The sequence below is a fragment of the Triturus cristatus genome, chromosome 4_1, assembly GCF_964204655.1.
Source record: "Triturus cristatus chromosome 4_1, aTriCri1.1, whole genome shotgun sequence".
NCBI lineage: Eukaryota > Metazoa > Chordata > Amphibia > Caudata > Salamandridae > Triturus > Triturus cristatus.
In genome coordinates, this window is record NC_140585.1 from 194,825,558 (window position 1) to 194,847,826 (window position 22,269).

At 44.4% G+C, this 22,269-nt stretch overlaps 1 long non-coding RNA gene across 1 annotated transcript; it reads right to left on the reverse strand.

Moving 5' to 3' along the window:
- Positions 1 to 15,960: 15,960 nt before the first annotated feature.
- On the reverse strand, positions 15,961 to 18,846 carry LOC146854002 (uncharacterized). The gene is made up of 3 exons (XR_014981157.1): positions 18,726 to 18,846; positions 17,982 to 18,086; positions 15,961 to 17,134 (listed from the first exon to the last, which is right to left on the reverse strand). It is a non-coding gene; the product is annotated as an uncharacterized LOC146854002 (long non-coding RNA).
- Positions 18,847 to 22,269: the final 3,423 nt, after the last annotated feature.

Genomic DNA, 22,269 nt, shown 5'->3' on the forward strand with positions numbered 1-22,269 from the left:
GAGAGAGAGAAGGTTAGGTGGATCTATCGCTCATTAGGGACAAATGAGTATTTCCTTTCATTACAATGAATGGAACAATCACCTCCTTAGAAATACAGACCAATAGAGAATGAATGTTGGTGTTATGGGCCCCACCAGTGAATTAAGTGAATGAGTGTGTCTGTGAAGATCTATGGTTTGTGACGAAGGGAGGGATTTTGTATTCCGCGCTGCATCAAGTGAGGATGTCAGAAGTTAAAGTTTGAGGCGATTTGTGTGTACCCCCTCCGATCAGGTGCAACCAACTCTTTGGTTCTGAAGTTTACGGCACGCGGCTGAGAGGTGTTAATGACCACTGCCTCTGGCATACACTGCGGTAAGCAGGGCTTACAATTCAGATCGAGTGGTGATTATTTAATTACAGAATCCAATAGGCAACTAACTACTACGTCTATTGAAATATACACAAAAACCTTTTAGTATACTTGCTTGAAGAAGTTTTTTTAAGATGACTTATAGGTCCAGTACAATGACCAAATTCTTCTTGGTAATGGTAAAGAACACTGAATAACAGTGTACACAGTGGGCAGCAGAGATCGCAATTCGAATTGTTTTGATTTATTTATTGCTGAGTTTTGTGTAATTTATGTTGCATTTTGTGAAGAGGAAGTAAGAAAAAGTATTCATGGAGGACTGTGCTCACTGCTGCCTTCAATTTACACTGCACACAGCAATGTTCACAATTCAGATCGAGTCGCTATTGTAGATGACGCAGTCCTGTAGACAAAAGACATTGCTCCAGTGCGCTCTGTCCACACCACACATACGCATCATCACAGGGTCCGCACAAGGTGTTTGTTGCTTCGCGTACGACAAACTGGGCAGCTCAAGTCAACGCCACGTGGCTGTGGGCCCTTGCTGACCGCTCTCTTAGCCTACACAGCAGACATCAGTGTTTACAATTCAGATCGAGTCGCTATTGTAGATGACACAGTCCTGTAGGCAAAAGACATTGCTCCAGTGCGCTCTGTCCACACTACGCATACTCGCAGGCTCCGCACACGCTTTTTCTTGCTTCGGTAACGGCAAACAGGACAGCTCAAGTCAACGCAAAGTGGTTGTGGGCCCTTGCTGACCGTTCTCTGGCCTACACTGCAGACAGCAGTGTTTACAATTCAGATCGAGTCGCTATTGCAGATGATGTAGTGTTGTAGGCAACAGACTTTGCGGTCCGCCCGCAGCACGTATCATCGCTCGCTGTGCACATGCTGAATGCTTTTGATGTGGCTATCTGATTGCACTAGACCTGATGGACCCTTTATGATACAAACTTTTTGTGTATTATTTCAGATCTACTGCCTGTATCTCAGTATACCACAAGTTATGGTTCTTTTACAATCTTTTCTGTATTATTTCACATCTAGTGTCCCTACCTTACTGCAGCACAAACTATTGACCCTTTTATTATTGAATCTCTGTGTGTGATCCAATGATTACTGTTGTAGTTGATGCTAGCAGCAACCATTCCCTCAGGGCTGGTTTACACTCACCCCACACGCATTCAGCACAGACGTCACTGGATATGTGACCCTGGTAATAAAAAGGAGTCGAGCGCACGTGCCCGTACCCACTTCCACTATCTATCTGTGTCCGTGTGTTCATTATTCTATGCATGATACTGCCCCTGGGCCGTACCACATTACATTGTGCTGCTGGACAGCATATGCAACCATGTTACCCCTGGCAGTGGGGAAAAGTTCTGTTAAGTAGCTTTTAGATGCATGGCTATCACAGATGGAAGTCTACTTTAAGAGCATGAATATTGATGAAGATGATGGGTGCATGTTGTGTGTAGTGTCAGATATGTGTATATAGCAAAAGGTTTTCAAAAAAGCTCTGTAAGCAGAAGAGAAGTCTCTCATCAAATGCTGTAGAGAGAATGACTAAAATGGGTGGGGTCCTCCAACTGTTACAATGGGAAATGTTATGAACCAATGAAATGCTTTTCTTTAAGGTCACACCAAGCACGCAAGGAGGCTGCACCCGACATGATTTTGAGAAAATATATTTACCATAATATACGTTTATTTCAGTTAGAAATATATAAATGTTTAAAATATTTTAGATTATCGCTTGTTCTCATATACACTTTAAACTTATTTAGATATAGTTTTGAGATGAACAAAAAAAATGAGGGAATGGTGTTCCTGGTGTGACACCATACGTCTATGATGTAACACAGGGCCTGGCAGCATGCACTCGTCACATACGCAACGCGCAGCGGGTGTGACCCCATACGTACATGATGTAAGGTGTGGCTTGGTACTGCGTACCCGTCGCATAACAAAGTAGCAGTTGACGCAACCACATACGTATATGATGTTACGTGGGACGCGGTGCCATGAACCGGTCAGATATGAAATGCGCATCCTTTACGAGTTTAGCAATATGGCGGATAGGATTTGCGTGCTGATGGAGCTTGGTACACTACCGGTACGAGACTTCAGTTTTCTCCCAAAAAAACGATATACATACTTTTTTTCGAAGATATAAAACATTACATATTTTTCAAATAAAAAAAAAGGATAATAGAAATCAAAAATATTTTTTAAAACATTGAAAAAATATAGGTTTTATAAATATGAAAATATGAAATTAACATTTAAAAAACCTTTGAAATTCACTGAAAAACCATAGGTTTTACAGACGTTAAAGTTAGGAATTAGCATTTAAAAAACCTTAGAAATTCACAGAAAAAAACCATAGGTTTCAGGGACGTTATAGTTAGTTGGACATTTGACTCATATAATACCAGAGAAATTCGCCCGTTATAGTTAGTTGAGCTAACTATAACTCGCACGCCCCCAATGCACTGGCGATAACGTCATATATTACATCACTCATGACATGGTCAGTGACATCACTGATGACATCACTGATGACATCTCAAATGACATCACTGATGACACTCCAGTGGGCCTCAGGTCATGTCCTCCACTTTCCATTCTATCACCCTCGTGCTGAGAAGGCTGCAGTTAGATAACCAGCCCTGCAGACCTTGTCCAATTTAAAAGGCGATGCATGCTTCCACGCCCGGAGGCGCCGCGTCGTAAATTCATCCAAAAAGCTCTGAGCTTTAAAGCAACACTCCACAAGGGTAAGTTTAACATAACCTTTTGTTTTTGAAAGCGGCGTGGATGACCCAATCAATCCTTCTCCCTGACGCGTTTCAATGCTACAAGCACCTTAATCATAGGGCGGCAGTTAGTAAAACATGGAACGGACCTCAACAACTTTTACCTATTTGACACTCACTTTCCAGTAAGTGATGTGCCGGGAGTAGAAGTCCCAATTCTTCTATTCCGGTATCGTCAATAATTTACCAACGTTGTTTTTCTGCCGATTTCAGTTCATTATTGCACAGCCCTCCAGTGGGCCTCAGGTCATGCCCTCCGCTTTCCATTCTATCACCCTCGTGCTGAGAAGGCTGCAGTTAGATAACCAGCCCTGCAGACCTTGTCCAATTTAAAAGGCAGTGCATGCTTCCACGCCCGGAGGCGCCGCCTCGTAAATTCATCCAAAAAGCTCTGAGCTTTAAAGCAGCACTCCACAAGGGTAAGTTTAACATAACCTTTTATTTTTGAAAGCAGCGTGGATGACCCAATCCATCCTTCTCCCTGACGCGTTTCAATGCTACAAGCACCTTAATCATAGGGCGGCAGTTAGTAAAACATGGAACAGACCTCCACATCTTTTAAACATTTGGCACTCACTTTCCAGAAAGTGATGTGCCGGGAGTAGAAGTCCCAATTCTTCTATTCCGGTATAGTCAATAATTTACCAACGTTGTTTTTCTGCCGATTTCAGTTCATTATTGCACAGCCCTCCAGTGGGCCTCAGGTCATGCCCTCCGCTTTCCATTCTATCACCCTTGTGCTGAGAAGGCTGCAGTTAGATAACCAGCCCTGCAGACCTTGTTCAATTTAAAAGGCGGTGCATGCTTCCACGCCCGGAGGCGCCGCGTCGTAAATTCATCCAAAAAGCTCTGAGCTTTAAAGCAGCACTCCACAAGGGTAAGTTTAACATAACCTACAAGCACCTTAATCATAGGGCGACAGTTAGTAAAACATGGAACGGACCTCCACATCTTTTACCCATTTGGCACTCACTTTCCAGTAAGAGATGTGCCGGGAGTTCATTATTGCACAGCCCTCCATGCTTGCATGCTTCCACGTCCGGAGGCGCCGCGTCGCTGGAGGTCCGTTCCATGTTTGGGTCATCCACGCCACTTTCAAAAATAAAAGGTTATGCTAAACTTAGCCTTGTGGAGTGGTGCTTTACAGCTCGGAGCTTTTTGGATGAATATATATATATGTATATATATATAGTGTCTTTTTAACAGGTATATCAGTGTAAAAAATACGAGGACATGATGTAAAGTACAGTAACTTATGTCCTCAACCATGGGGATTTTGAGTAGGCCAGCACAGCAAGTAGGCTTGTAGAACTGCCCAACTCAAAAGTGTAAAGGAATGAATAGATGTTATTGTGTCAATTAATAAAAATTGTTACAAAAGAGATCAAGCAAAGTGACGCCACCACTCACTTTTTTCAATCTACTTGATGCATAATTAACAGATCTAATATTTATGACTAAACCATAGAGAAACAGATCTAAAAGCGCATCACTTAGAAGGTGTAAAACAGATAAAACCGGTGTAAAACACATGTTAAACCCGTAAACTGGTTCTAGTCCATGACTGAGGCTTTGCATAACAGTTTTTTCACCTTGCTAATCTGGCCAGATCCATTGGAAAAGTGTAAGGGTACCAATGCACCATATTCATTCAAGATGGTGCATACCTGTTCCTTCTCCCTGCACTGGTAACATTTTGGCAGACTGGCCCCAACACAGGCCCCTTTGCACCATTGTGAAAGGATGCCTGTGTTGTTGCAAGGATTGAGTTTGTGCAGGAAGATGCAGCTGCCTTAACAAAAGTAAAACCTGTGCCCCTATCGCCTCTTTACATGTGTGTTGCATAATGCAGCAGACATGCAAACATAAGAGCATGAGGAGAACTCAGATCATGTCTCCTCCTTGCATCTCCCCTGGGGAGCCATATGCTTTTTAGAAATCCCCAGGTCAGCACTGCGTCATAAATCTGGTCAGGCCTCATTAGAAACGGGTGATGCATGGGTACAGCCCCCACAAGGCCCATGGAACGCCTCCATAGCGCTGAGGACAGTAACACAGCGATTTTGCCTGCGTTGCCATACTCCATATCTATAAGTCCATAATATACCAACAAGAGTGATGTATCGATTTGGCCCATTGGAGCATCTCAAAATGTTATGCTTGTACGGTGCAATGGGCTCATTAACTTTCCCCTTAGGTACTGCCAGGGTAAATGATGCCACCCATGTGTCATGGTACACTAGACTCTGCCCTTATGCTGCCCAGCATTAATTAATTTATCTCATCCTATTCTCATACTTCAGGTATTACCCTTTAAGTCCAGCATTCTACATGTTCTACGTTGCAAACAGTAACAATGTGTGTAATGAGCTGGGAATATTGCCATATATATGTGCTTTTATGGGTGTGCACTCAATACTGTTATCTTATGGTATAGTTCATAAATATTTTGACATGTGAAAATGCAATATTCACATTGCCATGCCCACTTTTAAGTCTTTTAAGTGGCCATCTTCTATTCTCATGACAAGAGGTGCAATATTTTCATAGGCTGTATCATTCATATGGCACATTGTCCTTGTTTGCATCGGGTGCACCTTTTAAATGGTGCAAACAAGGAAAATGCATCATATTAGGATGAATGCACTGCCCTCAGGGCAGCCATGAACTTGCACTGTCACCAGGGGAGTTCATTCATGTTAAAAACAAAGCGGCTGCTTTGAAGCAGCTCCATGTTTCATAGTGTAGGCTGCAACCCGCTTGCACTTTTAAGGGGTATTAGAGATCCCCTTGCAGGTGGGTGCAGTGAGTGACTGCACCCGCCTCCAAGGGGATGTCTGGAAGATTCATGGGACCCCTTTGCCCATTCCAGAGAGCTACCGTTATGTGGTGCACTGTCAGTGCATCCCAAGACAGATTCTTTGCCTCAGCGCCCACGCCTGTAATGCAGCACAGAAATAGAGGCAAATGGATTGCCTCATTTTCATGGGGCCATGCCTCCATGCAAATGAGTGAACATCGTCTTATGATAGCACCGGTGCTACATATGCATGAGCTCTATCGATATTACAGAAGGGGGCACACTAGCATCTGCGACCCCATCTGTAATACAAAAGTGCCCTGGGGGTGCACAAATGCCCATTGCGCCCCCAGGGCATTTCCATAATGTGGCCCCAGGACCCCAATACTACCAGTAATTGTCAATAGTACATGTATGCACCATTCTGATGTTTGTGTATTATTGATGTGGAAATGAGCAATTGTGATGTGCGGTGCGAGACTACAGCTTGTTGCACTCCATACTGCCACCGTGAAAGGGCGTGAATGCACTGTATTTATGCTAATGCATTCCTGGCCTTTCTCTCCGAACTGATATCCCAGCTGTTGTGTGGCTGAGCACCTCGCTGGTAGCGCTGCTTTTTGTTTCTACTGCTCGCTAATTTTAAATCTCTTTTAAACCATTTTTTATCTTGTGGCATTGTGTGTTTTTAACTTTGTGTCCTTTCCTGCTGCAACGTTTTTTTGTCAGTTTCAACACCCCGGTCCACCGCAGCCTTTTTGGCTGATTGATGTGGAGGGTGATTTGAAACTGTACCGCCAGAGTCCCCCACTTCCGGTTGGCCACTCTCAGACGCCATATTGGTGGGTGGCGGTCTAGTTTTTTGTGCTTCCTGACTCTACCGTTATTTAACCGGGACATGGCGCAGGAGCTCAATTGATATCCCAGCTATCATGCGGCTGAGCACCTCGCTGGTAGCACTGCTTTTTTCTACTGCTTGCTCTTGCATCCGCTAATTTTAAACCTCTTTTAAACCATTTTTTATCTTGTGGTATTATGCGTTTTTACATTTGTGTCCTTTCCTGCTGCAACTTTTTTTGTCAGTCTCAACACCCCGGTCCACCGCAGCCTTTTTGGCTGATTTTGGCTGATTGATGTGGAGGGAGAACCCCACTCTCAGACGCCATATTGGTGGGTGGCGGTCTAGTTTTTTGTGCTTCCTGACTCTAACGGTTTTTAACCGGGACATGGCACGCCAAATGCAAGCCCGTCTGCGCCCGTCCACACCTGTACGTTGCCTTTCACCAGGAATGCTGGCTGGGGCCCTTCAGGACTGCACACCTATTCCAGGGCAGAACTATTGGCAGTTAACTCTATGGTCAAGGTATGCAGTGTGCCTCCATTAGGTCCTCTGGAAGGGCCCTATGGATGTCTTTGTTGTAGGTATGCTTCTCCTATGCCACTGCTTCCTTTACCTCCCCCTTCTCAGCCCAGGTCGCTGGTGAGAATTCTCCATTTGAATGTTCAGTCACTGGCTAAGCATTACCTAGAAATCTATGATCTGGTTATGGAGGAATCTCCGGATGTGTTTTTTTTAACTTAGACCTGACTCAATGAGGATATGGTGGAAGAAACCTAATTTAGTGCTGCCTCCTGGTTATACCATTCTTACCGTTAATAGAGAGTCTGGGGGGGCGGCATTGCGGTCATTTTTAAATCCTGTTACTCGTGCCTATTTGTCAAAGAAGCAATGGAGGGCTGCGAATGCGCGCGTTTCAGTATTACCTTCAGCGCCCATCTGACTATTTCAGGGTTGTTAGTATAGCGCCCTCCGGGGCCGGCTACGAAATTTAAATCTGCCCTGATGGAGTCCACCTGCACGATTGTAATGGGTACAGCCAATTTCAGCATCCTGGGTGACCTCAATTTGCATTTTGATCTTGTGCAAGATACTGAAATCTGTAGTCTGCTTGCGGATTTGGCAGCTTGCCAATTTAATCAATTGGTCCCCGGCTCCACCCATTCAGCTAGCCATCTGTTAGACCCCATCTTTTCTAATATTCCTCTTGCTACGGTGTAGGTTGGTCTGACCACTCTTTGGTATCTATGTCCTTCCCTGCCTCCAGCCCCTTGACAATGATGTTCAACTGCCCGTCTTTAGACGCCCTTGGCGCAAACTGAGGCTGGAGGATTTCCACGCGCTTCCTGCTGCTAATCCCCCGGAACCACACAACGATGCAGATGTGGGCTATAGATATTTTTGCAATTGGATTGTCCAAGTGTTGGATTCCTCATTCCAGCTAAATGGTTTAAAGGCCGCACTTTGGGCTCTAGCCCATGGTATAATGACTCTCTGCCTGCATTGCGGAAATCGTGTAAAAAATTGGAGCACGCATGGAGAAAGAAATAGGACCCTGTGGCTAAAAAATGCTATTTGGCCGCTATTAAAAACCATCATAGAACCATTTGTACTGGCCGAGCGGCCTATTATGCCAATGAAAAAAGCTAAGCCCTAATCCAGCCAAATGTATTTTTAAGATTCTCAAGGACCTCAGAGTAATGAAAAACTCCTCTGTTTCCGTGATTACATCTGAGCAACAGTGTGAGGACCTGGCAACTTTTTTTGTTGACAAAGTGGACACCATCTATCGGTCCTTTCCACACGGATCTCCTCCACTGCATTCTCTGGCAGCAATTCCCAGTATCACGCAGGAAGAGTTTACTCTACTGAGTAGGAAAGTTAAATTCGGCTCTCCGGTCGATCCTTTAAAATCGGTCCAGTTCAGGGACTCACTTTCTCTCTTTCTGGCCCCTCTGTGCCAGGTTGCTAATACTTATATTTCTACAGCTGTGGTCCCTGTGCCATGGAAACAGGCGAGGGTATCTCCTATACTTAAAAAACCTTCGCTTGACCCGGCAAAACTGGAAAATGTTCGGCCAATATCCCTCCTTCCTTGGGTAGCTAAGATCGCAGAAGCACATGTTAATAACATATTAATGAGAATCCTGAATACCAATAACATCTTGGATCCCTCTCAGAATGGTTTCCGCTCCGGTTACAGCACGGAGACTGCTCTCCTGGCTGTGACAGAACATCTGCAGATCATCCTCGATTCCGGTCACACAGCGGCACTGATCCTGCTTGATCTGAGTGCCGCACTTGACACGGTTTCGCATGGGATTCTGCTACAGCGTCTGGAGGAAGCCGGTGTCGTGGGCCTAGCACTAGAATGGTTCAGATCGTTTCTGACAGAGAGATCATTCCGAGTGTCGGCCCCCCCATTTCTTTCCCAGGCTCACTCCTTCGGTCAGGGGGTGCCTCAGGGCTCTGCACTGAGCCCCGTATTGTTTAATCTATATGTTCAAACTCTTGCAACAGTGGCCAGGAATATGGGCCTCACCATGGTCTCGTATGCAGATGATACGCAGCTGGTGGTGGCCCTCTCTGATGGTTCCACACAGGACGCCTCTAGGTTTAGGAGTGGCTTGGCCGCCGTTGCGGAGTGGATGACCATAAACTGCCTCCAGTTGAACGCTAATAAAATGAAGGTATTGCTGGTGGGGAAGGACAGGAGCTTCTGGAGTGAGCAATGGTGGCCTAACGCTCTTGGTAGTACCCCCACCCCTAAGTTGGTGGTCAAGAACCTGGGGGTATGGATGGATTCTACACTCAGTTTTCAAGATCATACTAAAAAAGTTGCTGGTACTTGTTTTGGCCTCCTTCAGGGACTTAGGCCTCTGTTAAAGTTCTTTGACCCGCCTACACGCCAGCTGATTGTTCGATCTGCCATTCTATCTAGACTAGACTATGCTAGCTCACTCCTTCTGGGGGCTAATCAGGCCGAGGTAATGCGACTGCAGTATGTACAAAATGCTGCCACCAGAGCCCTGTTGGGGCTCCCGCGTAATTTTCCCTCTACTGGTGCCATCCGGAGGCTACATTGGCTACCCATGGCCAAGCGGATCCAATTTAAGGCTCTTTGCCTATCTTTCAAGATCTTGAAGCTTGCATCGCCAAGGCTCCTAGTTAACCTGCTAGCCCCGTATGTCCCTACTCACCAGCTGCGCTCACTGGGGCAGCATCTGGTTAGAGTCCCCCGTGTGAAGCGCCTTCGGGCCAGGGGTCGATCCTTTCGTTGCTTGGCAGCCGAGCTATGGAATTCCTTGCCGTCTCAGATCCATAGCATGGATCGCCTGCTGGACTTTAGGAAAGCAATCAAAACTTTTCTTTTTCCCTCTGCCTAGTCATTTATTGTCCTTCTGTATGTTCCTTACGCCTACCTGCTCTGTTTCTTAGCCCTGATCCTTCTGACTCTGGCAGCGCCTGGACGCCTCTTTGCTGAGGCAGCTGTGCGCTATATAAACTCAGATAACATAACATAACATGCTGTTTCAGCAGACTACTGCAGATGCAGGCACCCTTGCACCATGGTGCACGGTCCCTGTGTTGTCGGTAGGATTGTTTCTGTGCAGTAAAAGCCATCTTCCTGCACTGGAACAATTCTAAGAGGCCTTTTCCTCTTTTAATGTGTGCTGCAGGATACAGCACACATAGAAAGAAGTAAGAACAAGGAGAAAGGAAGATACAGCTCCTCACCTCGGGAGGCATAAAGATATGGTGCCAAATCTGGGGGGGCATCAACCTTCATGGGTGTTGTGTGGGAAAACACCTTGCAATGGCCAAATAAGGCCTCCCGAGCACTGAGTGAGGCTGTGCAGATATTTGACCTATGTTGCCTAATTCAGTATTCATGAGGCAACTGAAAGCCATGCAGGATGGCTTAGTGCAGCTTCAGGAATTTTATTCAGAGCAATGAGTCACTCATTTACCACTTTACACAGCGCAAAGTGCTGCCAGACTCTCAAAAATAAGCCCCTGAGTGAGTAGCCTAGTCAGTGCAACTGTTCTCCCCTCACAGCTCAACCACTGAGTACTGCCCCTTGAGCCAAGAGCACTTGGTTACAGGGTGTTCAAGGTCCTTCACCACCTTAGATTCCTGCCTGCGCCTCATCCCTGGTTGTCCAGTGGGAGAGCACTCTGCTCTACTGCTGTTCTTCTCTTGCCTGTTTCCTCTCAGCGCTTTTTCTGTTCCTTCTGTTTCCTTTTTCTGATGCCAGTTTTCCCTGTGCTTTTCCCATGCTGCTGCTTCCCCCACGGCCCGTCCCCCTTCCAGGGTATCCTTCCACGTGTCAGCTGTCCCACCCTCTCCCCCGACCCTGCTTAATGGTGACCGAAGGTGCACCAATAGCAAGTCTGTCTGCGTTCGTCAGTGACCCGATGGGGACTAGCACCAGGGACCCTCTGATCTGCCTCCTCTACGACTCCAGCACCCTCCATGCTCTCAACCCTAGAAGCAACAACAACTGGCAGCTATTGATGTAGAGCAAAACCCAAGGCCCTCTCGCCTGTCTACACTGTTGCTGTACCTTCACCCATCTCTGTACCCCAGCAGCAGCCTACCGTACTCCAATGCTCAGAAACCACTCAACTGTATCCTCCCCAATAGTGCGCTCCCTACACATGCATGCCATAGAAATCTGGGACATTCTTAACACCTACTCACCCGAAGTCACCTTCGTCACAGAAACCTGGACCAATGGCAATGCTGCACCCAACAGTGCCACCACCACTATGGATGGATACAAGATCCTGCGAAAGGACCTTGCCATCCGCCCAGGAATGAGGCATCTCCATTGTTTACAAAAACACTCTCTGCACGACGACCACCATCCCAGGCATCACAAAGCCTCATAGAGCACCTGCTCTTCCAGGTCCAGACCAACACTAAAATGACTATAGGCGAAACCCTCTTCTAAAGGCCTTTTGCCTCATGTTGCCTTTACTGGTGCCATCACTGACCTTATCACACCCCACGCCCTTGCCTCCACAGCCTACATCCTACTCGGAGACCTAAACTTCCACCTGGACAACCACAACAACTCTAACATCGTCTCTCTCCTAAGACCCTCGCCAAATTAGGACTGAAGCAACTGGTCACCTCCCCCCACACACACAGCAAGACATACACTTGACCCCATCTTTGCCACAGGAAACAGCATATCCTACAGCCACACCAGAGACCTCCTCTGGACAGTCCACCACCGCATCAACTTATCCTTCTAAAAACCTACCGAACACAAGCACGCCCACTGCCCTGCACAATCTGGAACAAAGTCTCCAAAGACCAGCTCACCTCCGCCCTCATCAGCTCCCCACCACCGACACCGCCAGATGCAAAAATCACACCACACAACCTTTAACACTGGATCATGAACTGCGCCAACACACTCGCCCCCCCTCAAGACAGCCTCAGGAAGTCGCATCTAAAAAGCACGCTGGTTCATGCCTGCCCAGAAAAATCCATACACTCCTACAGATGACTCAAAAAAAGATGGAGGAACAACGAAACCCTGGAAACACGCATCGCCTACAAGAGTGGCCACCACCGCACACCACAATCTCATCAAATCCACAAGGAAGAAATCCCTCCAAGACAGAATCCTCATCAACACTCACAACACCAAAGAACTCTTCTCTATGCAGCAAAACAACAAACGTCACACCCTCCCATGACCTCTGCAACAGACTCAGCCCTTCTTCCACCACAAGATTAAGAGGATCCATGACAACTTCAACAACCAATACCTCTGCACCACTCCAGCTTCCCCTCCACGTGATGCCACCCAACAGACCCTGCTCAAATGGACTCCACTCATGATAGCAGGAGACACCCTGAAGACCATGAAAAGCATCTACTCTGGAGCACCCTCAGACCCCTGCCCACATCATATCTTCCAAAGAGCCGCCTCGGCCATTGTACACAAACTATATCAGACAATCAACTGCTCCTTTGAGACTGCTACCTTCCCTGATGACTGGAAACACGCCGAAATCAACTCCCTCCTTAGAAAACCATCCACAGACCGGACAGACTTCAAAAACGTCAGGCCCACCCCCCTGCTTCCATTCACAGCTGATGTAATCAAAAAGGCCATCAACACCCAACTAGCAAAGTTCATTGAAGCTATCAACGTCGTTTACATCTCCCAATTCAGATTCCACAGCAACCACAGCACCACGAACCCCATACTCACTGCCACCGACTACATTTTCTCCCTCCTTCACCAGGGCAAAATTGCAGCCCTCATTCTCCTGGACTTCTCGGCTCCCTTTGATACCATCTCCAACCGCACCCTTGCCACCAGCTCCATGACGTCAGCATCCGCAGCAAGGCTATCGACTGGATATGCTCATTCCTCACCAGCAGAACTCAGCAGGTAAGCCTCCCTCCCTACCTGTCAAAACCGACAGAGACCAACTGTTCTGAGCCCCAAGGCTCCTCTCTTAGCCCCACCCTCTTCAAAGTCTACATGGCTCCCCTCGCAACCAGTTAACAAACACAACTTCCAAAAAGGGATGAAAGCAGTCACCACCTGGATGAAGAACAGCTGCCTGAAACTCAACTCAGAGAAAACAGAAGTCCTCATCCTTAGCTCTACTCCCTCCGCATGGAACGACTCCCAGAGGCCCCCCGCCCTCAGAAATCCTCCCACCCATGCACGAAACTTTGGCATCACATGCGACTTATCACTCACAATGAACCGCCAGATCAATGCTGTATCCTCGACCTGCTTCAACACCCTCTGCATGCTTTGAAAGACATTCAGATGGTTCCCATCTGAATCCAGAAAAACTGTCATGCACACTCTCATCAGCAGCATACTGGACAACAGCAGCGCCCTTTATGCCAGAATCAACAAGAAACACCTTTGCAAATTCCAGACTGTCCACAGCACTGCATTCAGACTGATCCTTGATATCCCCCATCACAGTCACATCACCCAACACCTCCAAGATCACCACTGGCTCCCAGTCAAAGGAAGCATACCCTTCAAACTCTTCACCCGCGCATAAAAGGCCCTTCACACACAGGACCTATATACCTGAATAACCACGGTTTCTTCCATGCACCCAAAAGACACCTCCATACAACCGACCTCGCTCTGGCCCCCATCCCACACATCAACAAGACCATAATGCTTGTATTGTTATGGTCAGGGACAGTTTGATTGTCTTACAATGTCAGGCTATTTATGTCAGACGTCATGTACATGTCTTGACTGTGTTAATAATTTATTTATATTTTCATGCTAGCTAACATGACTGTTGATGTGACCCTCACCTTTGAGCTGCAAAGGGAAAGAAACTAGCACTCTTGGAATGTCAGGATTATATACACCTTCTAAAGCCGCTGGTACTTGGAACATTGCCAGACCCATCACATCATCAGTCGGTACTTTGCCAACTGACCAGGACAGACAACGCCCACATCAGGCCAGACAAGGGGCAGGCCAGGGCAGAACTATTCCAAGCCACTCACAGCAACCCCCAAGAGTAGCTTCACCTGCTCCCCCACCAGCTACATGTCAGCCCACAAGGGCCAGGAGGCTACCTTGCCAGGACTCGTTGTTCCAGTACACCAAAATCCAGGAACTCTAAAAACTCAACTGAAAAGTGACTGGTTGACAGACCTTGAGGAGGTTGTGGGACAGCTTTCACAGCTGATGTGAACATTTCTTTTTTTATTAATAGTTTTGCATTTTGCATTAGATTTTAGGTACATTTTAGATAGAATAGGTTTAGTTAAGGTAGCTTTTACATTTTTATATACTTTCAACAGGGTTTAGTTTTTGCATTTTAATGATTTTGTAGTAGGGGGGATAATGTTTAGGATTTGTTATAAGAAAAAAAATAAAGAAAATAAAAACAAATAGAAAAACAAAATACCAATATAAATATATATATATATATATATCTATATATATATATATATATATATGTGTAGCATGGGTTAAGAGAAAGTTAGGTCAGTTAATGTAGAGTTAGCTTACTTTACTGTAGGATAGGATAGGTTAAGTTAGGTTAGGTTAGGCTTAGTTTAGATAGTGTAAGTTAGTTAGGGTAGGGTAGGTAGTTTTAGTTTTTGGTATTTTCAGTTTCTTATATGAGAAATACAGATTTGTGCTTTCATGATTGCTTAATGATTTATTGTGCAGGAGTTGTCATATTAGCTAAGGTTCCTCTGAGCAGGTAACATATAAATTCCCTGCGTGTTTGTGCACATGTGCAATTTAGTGAGACAGCTATGGACAAGAGTCAGTCAATTTTGCAATGGATTAACTCAAGGGATCTTCAACAATCTTTGAACACCGTAAGTGGCCCTATTTGTGTGAATTGACTAACTGTCCAACACAGGTATTCACCTACTGTTGCACTGTCTGTGTAGGTTATGCTACATGTATTGTAGAGTTGGATTTTTTACCCCATTGCTTTCCTGGGACACACGCTGGTTCCTGCCACTTAGGAACTCACCCTTGTACCATTTACTATGACATGAGTGTTTTTTGACGGTTAGTATCCATGGGAGTGTCCCCCACCTGGCCGGAAACTTCAATCGTCCTTGCTATTGACTACTTACTAAGTGTGACACTTCTTGCTTCTGATTTTACCCACTACATACTAGCTTAGATGAATAATGGTCTCGTGTTTCCTCTTCCCCTTGGCATGTGTAGCCTTTTCCATGTTTCTGTGACCTGGCTCCTAATATTTCATATGTCTATGATTTGTATACAGTAAAATTGATGTAATGTGTGGCTACACTCACACTCATTCCATTTGAGGGCTTTCCGTGACTGAGGTACACATTGACCATACATATGCCAGCGTGCCTCACTACACCGCTGATGCTTACTGACATCCAAGAAGTAGCACAGATCTTCTACATCCTTCATTTGCTTAGGTATGATACAAAATATGAAAGAGTCTGGATATTGGTATTTCCTTGTTCTCAGTGCATGCATTAATATTGCACTTCTGTGATCTCTTCAATGTAAGCATTGACGCTGACATGTGTGCATGATGACATTGTCATGATTACTGATCGAGATACTTGTGGATGTATGAGAATGTGTTGATGGCTCTCTTGCATCACAGGGCACAATCTGTACATATATGCAAATGCATGATTTATTGGGATAATTTCCTGAGTGCAACTCTAGTTAGTGATACTTACTATAATGCTATGAGGTTCAATAGTTCAAAGAGACTTCAAACATGATGCCATGAATTTGGAGGTACATGATGCTAGGCCATGTCCAACCAGACCATGCAATAGGGACTGTAGTGGAATCGCCTTAAGATGCTGAGAAGTGCATTTTGTATTTACACATCCACCATGGTTTAGTTAGTACTACCTGCAACAGACATATTAAACCCTGGTTCATATAAGTGGTTTTATGTGTTATACTGGTCAATTTGCAAGTAGCAGTCCTTGCATGAACAACCCCAACATTGTTTGAGAACCATGGGATGTCCAGTCAGAGTCAAAGGGGGATATATGTCATGCAACATGTCAAGGAGAGGAGTGTTTAAGTGAGGATGAGGTCCAAATGGTCATTAGGGAAGGCAGGCCACATTGACAGTCCACAAATGGATTTGATCAGCAGGTGGGCATGCTAAAATGGGACAGATTCCGGTGACAAGAGTGGTGACATTATCATAAAAACAGGTCCAATGCGAAACTGGCCAAGTAGTACAGACAAATGTTAGCCGTGATTGGTCCTTCAGAGCAGGTTAGAGTCCCCATCTTCGCTGCCTGATATGTGTGGTGCCTCCCCTGAGGGTGGTGGTGTTGGTGCAGGAGTCCTCTGAGGCACACACAGAACAGGAGCAGAAGATGTGGCTCCCCTCCCTCCAGCATCATTTTCATGTACCAACAAGGAAGGTAGCAGAGAGCAGAAAAGGGGATGCTGGCTTGTCAGCACAGCAACAATGTTGTGGTGGAAGTCACTATTGTTAGAATATTGTAGTCCTGCTTCCTATTCATAGATTCAAGGATGGTGCATATAGCCCCCAGCTGGGTGGCAACATAACTGGTGTCACATCAGCAGGACTGTTGGTAGACAACTTTGGGGTCCTTGGAGTTCAGGGCTGGGGTTGGCAATGGGGTATGATGTAGGAGGTTCCTCTGGATACCCTGTGGTGCTGCCAATCCCTACTGCGAATGGAGAAGGAGTTCCAATGGAGGCCAGGAGTAATCATCCATGGGGCGCAGGATGTCATTGCCAGCAGGTTTATCACCAAGGACAGGCAGTTGGCCAGGAGGCATTTGTTTCTCCCTCTGCAATGAAATAGAGCTATGTTAAATGTGAGCTATACTATATGTTGAAAACATTGGTGTGGAGCTCTACGTAGCACATGCACACCGATTTAATTATTTTGTATGTCATAATCCTCTATAGATGACACAGTTCATATTCATGAATACAAGTATATTCTCATTGCATGCTAAATAGACTGGGAATCAACTTTGTGTAATACCTAGAATTTTACAGCTTTAATATACTAGAGAGGAAGCATCTCTACTCTGTGATACTTTAAAGTATTACAGTGACTGTATTTACTCTATAGTCAGTGTATTCTCTACCTAGGAGACCCAATTCAGTATGGCTATCTCATAATCGATAACTAAAATCACAGATCATAAATTGAATCGCTCTTAGTTCTAAATTAAGTCAGGTTGTAGTCTATAATAATAAATTGCTCTATGGCTGTTATTCACACCTCATCAACGTGCTGTCTTTTTATTGATGGTGAATATGGTGCCAGATCAATATTGTCTGCACCCAAAATGAGATTCTGTAAGCCTATAGACAAAAACCAGTTATATTAGCTTTGGCACATCCTATAATCATATTATAAACATATAATTCAATTGCTCATAGGTTTTGACTCAACATGTATTTATATTATATACATACATACACAAAGTGTGCGTTGTATTAACCAAACGAAAGTTCATAATGTACAATACACCAACAAACAGTAAGTTTGGAGCAGTGATGCATTTATGAATATGTAGGTTACTGCTCCTAGTTCATTAAAATGTGTATATCTTGATATTACAATAAGGGCTATATATAATGGCCTTATTTCTCATGTGCATAAAAATATATAGAGTCACTTACTGCTAGAGTCATGCGTAGTTTACATAAATTCCTATGCGGTCAATGAATATTTTCACTCTGGGCTTCGCTTTTTATGAGAAATATGAGTTCTTCTCCAGTATAAATCTGTAAAATAATGATCTGAGTATCAGGTATCACAAACCTATTTATGTCTCATTCAGTGGAAAAATACCCGACGTGTAGTATATAAAACGCTCGATTTAATGAACTTTAAAGTTCATTATTGCCAGTATACTGTGACTAGCTCAGTAAGACATGCTAACTTTTTTTCAATGATATCATGAATTGCATCACAGCGGATGTGCCATTTCCATGTATTAAATGTCAGATCCTCCATCTACTGCTCCTTATTAGCCATAGTCATCTATTAGTAAGATTTATATATAGCGAGCGAATCGCGTTATCTCATTCTAAACGGAGAGGTAACGAGATCACAGAGCTGAAGGCGCATGCGTGAGCGCCATCCTAGCACTAATATACGAATAATATGGGCATTGCATGTAGAATATTCATCGGCGACATCTTATTATTGGATAAAGCATGTCTCAAATATTATGTGCGGTTATCGGGGTTATCATACTCCCTTAAACAAAATTAAGCAGACGTCTGTACTTTCTTTTTTTTCCTTCTTTCTAAGCCGGGGTTATAATCTTAGCACTTAATCTTTCTAATCATCACAAATGAATTTTATATGGCGAGTATATCACGTTAACACATCCTAAACGGGGGAGTAAGGAAACTTACATTGCTATGTTGCCTTCTTCGTATCCGTGCCGCACTTGGAACAAATTCGTAGTCAGTAAACACGAGCTGACCATTGCCAAGTCTTTTATCCTCTTTCGAAAGTACTCGCACCTGTAATGCATCTAAGCACTTTCAAAATCACATGACTGGTCACGTAATTTCGTGCGCCATCTTTGAACAGATAAAAAAGTATTTTAATCCTGCAAAAGGACATGCATATGCACCCTTTTATCTCAGGGAAATGTCCAGCTAAAGTAATGTATACGGTTCTCACGTTCATAATATATCTCCCTCACAACAAAGGCACAATCCTATACTAACGTCTGTACTATCTTTGTATTTCAGAGGAAATATAAAATTGCTACCGTAATCCCATAGTTGGATATGCATGCGTGGATGCCATCTTAGCATGGGCCAAGCGTAACATGGGCATTGCATGAAAACGTGTTCGTCAGCACCATCTTAATACAGGAAAATGCATAGTTTAAGCGCTGTGTACACCTATCGAGATTATCATATATCCTCATCGTGACTTTTAAACAGTATTAAATACACGTCTTTACTTTCTTTTTATTTTTATTTTTATCTTTATCTTTTAGGCGGGTGATATGACATTCACTCACAATTTTTCTTATCAGCGTATTAATCACCGATCACAGGACACTGGACATGGCGGCAGCTACATACAAGTCTGTAAATAATTTAAAATCGGCCATTGCATGTGATGTATCACTAATGGCATCAGATAGACCTACAAGACCCTAAAAAAAAAAAAAAGGACAGTATCTAATATTAGTATGTACAATACGCACGATCACATGATTCTAAATTTAGGCGCCATCAATTGTATAAGTAAATACATAATTGTATTAAATTGTTCTTATATGTATTGTAGGAATTTGTATGTACTGGTTAGCTGTATATAGCAATATTAAGCCATCCTATATACATCAATTATATCACAAACAAGAAAAAAGTATTTAGCCAAAGTGCACTACACTATAAAAGGAAGATGATGTACAATGATTCCAAATCATTGCATCGTTGTCTCCATAAGTATGTATTGATATTTAAAATGCAAAATCTGATATAGTGATGGCATAAATCTCAGTTTATCACTCGAATTCATTTTGATGGTGCCTGCTTAGACCATCTCTATGATGATCACAGTGCACTGCTGTAGTCTCATAATTTATTGTACGCGATTCCATAGGAAACTCCAATTCTAATTCCTCAATCTTACAGTGGAATAGGCAGTAACCCATATCGCAGCTATACCAAATCAATAAAGCCACAGTGCACATAGATGACTATCTCATAAAAAATGATGAAACTCATTATTATGGTTAAGACCTAGTGTAACCGCCCTCAAACGGCAAATCCATAATGCTTCAGTTTGTCTTAACATAGTCATCCTATCTCCACCCCTAGGACTATTCTTTACTTGATCAATTGCATGAAACGTGATCTGTGGTCTATCAGGGTGTACATCAAGTATGTGTAGGGCAACGGGAGACTGAACATTTTTATTTTTAATAATTGGAGTTTCCTATGGAATCACATACAGACCATGCATACTGCTCAGTCCACAGATCCAGGGAAAGTGATGTGGGGTTTGTCATGTATTTTAATTGATCCTGCAGTCTAACTTTCACACAGTACACCACTGCAGTATGCGTTGGTAAGGTGTGTTGCATGTGCAGTGTGCATTCATGTTGCCAAGGACTATTATTTCACATGCATGCACACAACTCTACACAGTTAGCAGCCTTGCTACTCTGCAGGGGTATATAAGGGCATGTACTTACCATGCTTTTCCTATTCGTTAGACTCGTGATATTATTACACACACAGTTGGCTCCATAGCTCAGAACAGTGGGCAGTGTGCCCCAACTCTGAGAAGATATGTCTGTCAAACTAGATAGATTGCTAGCACTTATGCTTACCCCATTTCATCATTGTTGACTATCTGCAGAGTATCCCACAATGTTTGACTTAGTCCCACTAACTTGTACATGTACATGACTTCTCTGGCAATCCTCATTTAGTCCCAGGGTTCCACTTACTGTTACACTGCTGGCACCCAGATCACACATTAACTCTTGTGACACCAACACCAAAAATGTCAGTCACCACATCCATTTGACCAACATGGCTGCCTCTGTTTGAGGATATGGGTCAAGCTGCACCCCACACGCTACAAGTGATGATATTCTGTGACATGTACCTGCCCGGGTTTGCCACGCAACTAGGCCCATACACTTCACCGTCCAACCATCCCTGAATCCTGCCCATTGTTGTGGCAACCCAGCTCATCCTGTCACTTCACAATTCCCTGTTTCATATCCTTCTGCTTTAACATATGTGGGATGGTAAGACTTTTTTTTCCAGCTCCCTCTTGATTCATGCTATATCTTCACCCAAGTCCAAATCACATGTAAGATGTAGTACACCAATGCCCTCTTCTTTGTAAATCTTTCCAAGTTGCGACACAGGTGTGACACTATCAGACACAGCAGTGCATGTGTATTGATCGGGCAAACTTGCAGGATACAAGTCACTTCTCACCTCCTTGCTATGTTATGTCTCCCCATTCAGACATACTGCCACTTAATGTGCTCAGCAACACCTACAGTGCCCTGCTCTACCAGGGGCGAACTGGGCGCATTCACCATCTAGTCTTTCTACAAACATGCATGTGGGCTTATTTATGAGAGACTTGCATCACCTTTACGCCAAGTAAAGTGGTACATGTGTGACGCAGGGCTTTGAATGCGATTTCTGGAGACACGCAAAACCACTCTACAAGGCTTTGAGTGGCCTCATAAATCCTGTGTAGGACAACGCAGCGCAAAGCACTGCCTTGTCTTACTCTGCACTCGGGAGGCCTTCCATGGGCGTAGACATGTGTGTTTTCAACAGCACCAATGGATTTTGAGGCTGCCCCAGATATTTATAAACATAAAAACCTGGGGTAGCATACATTCCTTATGCCTCCTGGGGTAAGGCTTAACAAGGAAAATGTTCTTTTTTTCTCATTATTTTTCCTTCTTTCTATGTGTGCTGAATACTGCAGCACACATTGAAAGGAGTAAACCCCTTTTAGGATTGCTTCTGGGCAGGTAGGTGCACATAGGTACCCATTTCTACACGAAAACAATCCTGCATGCGAAGTTAGCACCCTTGGACCATGGAAAAGGGTGCCTGCATTGGCACTAGGCTGTCAAAACAGGGCAGGTGCAGGGAGAAAGGTCAGGAATGCACCATATTGTATTCATAAGGTGCATTCCTGTACTTCACCTTTGATGTAGAGCCTACAGAAAGGTGACTTGTTGCCCTGCCCCAGTGAGGGCCATGATCCTCTGTTGAGAATCACTTGCATTCATCTCTACCCCCTGTATTAATTTGTACATGACAGAAGTGTGGGTGGTCTCTACCATGGCAGGCACCATCTGTGTGCTCTCAGCACACACATGGGGACAGTTGTGTGCTATGTATTTCATGCTAGTGACTATGCACGTGGCTGTTCACATTTTCATATGTA